Below are 2861 nucleotides of genomic sequence, written 5' to 3'. Positions count from 1 at the left end.
CATGACTGATGCGCCCTCTGCCTGCGCTTATGTGAGAGAAAGCGGCCGAGGGAGGGAGCCTGCCGAGCCCGGGCTGCCCTCCCCTCTCACTTTCCCTCGGAAGCTCTCTCCCAGCGGCTCCCCACTTCCCTCGCCTCCGCCCCAGCGGCCCCACCTCCTTCCCGCTCCCCAGCTTTTCTTCCCCTCCCCTTCCCTCCCTGGAGTGGGCGGCTGGAGGTGCAAGTTCATCCTTGGGGCGGGTGATCCGCAGGACCAGCCTTAGAGGTTACGTTACTACTCTGGGCAAGTTGGAGCGTGGAGAAAGCAGGTACTGTGGGTAGAAAACAGCCGCTGACCCTTTGTCCTTGTCAGCCGCGGGGCTCTCATCCTATTCCTGGCACGCATGGGCCTCAGGACCGGAGCACATTTCCAACAGAGTTCTAAAAGTTTCAAGAGAAAATCATCACTATGGCAGAGACCCAACCGGACCTTGGAAAACGCATTGCCCCCCTTTGCCTTTTTCTGGGTAACTTGGTGAAGCCAGAACAACAAAGGGAGTTCACAGAATGCAGTGTAGCCTGTTGGGATAGATGCTAATGGCCATTTTGGAACCCCAAACTTGCAGATGGAGATAAAGGCTAGAATTTTTATGAAGAACTAAAAGACACAGTCTACTTCTGCAACAAATTTGGTTAACAAGAGAAACTGGATGATGAAGAGGAGCTCCTGATAAACCTATGCTAGAAGGACATGACATCTTCAGAAAAGTGCTGCATTCTCCATTAGAAAAGTACCCAGGGACTGTGATGCCTGTGGCACCAGCAGTCCCCAAGCAGGATGGAGAAGTTGTAGAGGATCTAGCTAAGGAGTTTTGACAGCATGCAGAACATGAAAAGTCTCACTTTTGCTCCCAAACCACTCTAAATATGCTGTTCTTATAGATTCATAAAATCTTAGATGTGATTCAGACCTTTAGGACACTTGGAACTCTCCTTATCCATTGTTTATTTGAAGGCTTAAATACCTCCAGCAACAGGGAACCCTCTGCTTTGTGTGCTTGTCCATTCCCTGTTTTGAAGGTCAACATTATGGAAGTGTTTCCTTGTGTCTATTACTTTTGATTTCTGGCGTTTTTACATGATAAATCTAATCTACCACATGTAAGTTCCTCAGATATTTTCAACATACCTATCATGTTCTCACAGTGCTAGCCTTCCTCCCAGCTAAATTTACTTTTCCACTATATGACAGCTCCACTTTCTCATAAAGCATACTGCTCAGACCATGGCTCAGTACTTAAAGTGTTCCAATAAACATGCAGAAAAGGCTCTTCCGTGTGCAGATGGAACATATTTGTTGATATAGTCTTGGATCAAATTTACTTTCTGGCAGCCAAATCCGAGTCCTGACTCAAACTGAAAAATTAGGGCTTTGAAGGAGGACCCAGTCTTGTCCTGACTCCATTTTGCTCCTCATTGTCTGTTCTTCCTGTCAGTCATTGCTCCTCCCCAGAAATTCCAGGAACAGTGAGCCCTGAAGACACATCACCCCATCATATGAACAGAAGCTGCCCCTCAAGCAGGAGCAATCATCTCATGAGGGACCAAATTGCTCCCTCCCCGGGTAACAAGGATTTTTCCCAGCTCCAATAAGACTCCATATAACCAGCCTTGAAATTGATCAGCTAGACCACAGCTTTGCAAATACTACTTGATTGTGCATCCTCCTTGCTTCCTGCACTAGTTCTTCACTTATATACTCTTGGTACTTTGAGTACCAAGAAGACATGGATTTGGAGATTAGTCCCCATTTCTTCCCAGTATAACTGTATTGAATAAACCTCTTCCCTTCTTCACAACCATTTATCTCTGATGGAACTCTTGTGTCCACAGGTGACTGAATCTGGTCTGTTGGGATCCCCAGACTTAGGTCTCTGCCCTAGGATTCAGGTAGCAAAACTACTTAAAGTCAATTAAGTTCCTCTATAATTTTTCATGCCTACTGCTATATACTCACATCTACATTTCCTTGCATCCCGCATTCATGGGGTCAGTTTACCATGCCCAAGTTTGAGTTTTGTTCTTTGTCTTTATGAAAATTTTTCCTGTTAGAGTAAGTTTATCACAACTTGTTGAGCTATTTTGGGATCTTTACAGTGTCGATCTTTTAGTCTTCTTTCTGTCTTCTTGCCATATACATATTTGACCAATTTGCTATATTTGTTTTTAGAAATGGTGAAGCTATGGAAAGAGAAGAGCTAAGGACAGACTAGGATAAGATTTAAATAGAAATTGGAGTTGCTTTATAAACTTGCCTGAGTACAGTGAGTCTCCATGTTGATTGCTTTGGAATCACAGATGATTTCAGAAATTCAGATTCTTGAGTCCATCATCAGAATCATAGTTAAACAGTTCTGGGGGTAAGACTCAGACAGAAGCATTCTAATAGGCAAACAAAATTGAGAAGCTCAAGCAGTTCCAACATTGGGCTTAGCATTGTATAAATACTGCAAAATCCACAATTTAAAATGTATCAAAATGTATTATATTCATAGGATAAAACAGTAGCTCATACTAACTTTTCTCTTCTGAAAAATTTTATTTTCCTACTACTATTCTGTCAAGTGAAATGTGGGCAAAAGGTGAATGTGAGTGGAAAAAAATAATTGCAGTCTTTGAAAACAATATTGCATTAGGTTTTCAAGAATGTTTCAAAAAGTCAAAAGGGGGCAGTTGCTCAGGACTTTTGTTTTTCTTAACACCTAGAAAATTCTTTATCCCACCTGCATATTTTGAAGTTTAAGAAGGAGGCTGAGGTTGTGGCTAAGCAGTAGAGCACTTGCCTGGCACATGTGAGGCAGTGGGTTCGATCCTCAGCACCAC

This window comes from Marmota marmota, unplaced genomic scaffold (genome assembly GCF_001458135.2).
Source record: "Marmota marmota marmota unplaced genomic scaffold, marMar, whole genome shotgun sequence".
NCBI lineage: Eukaryota > Metazoa > Chordata > Mammalia > Rodentia > Sciuridae > Marmota > Marmota marmota.
Note: the sequence above shows the minus strand (reverse complement) of the source record.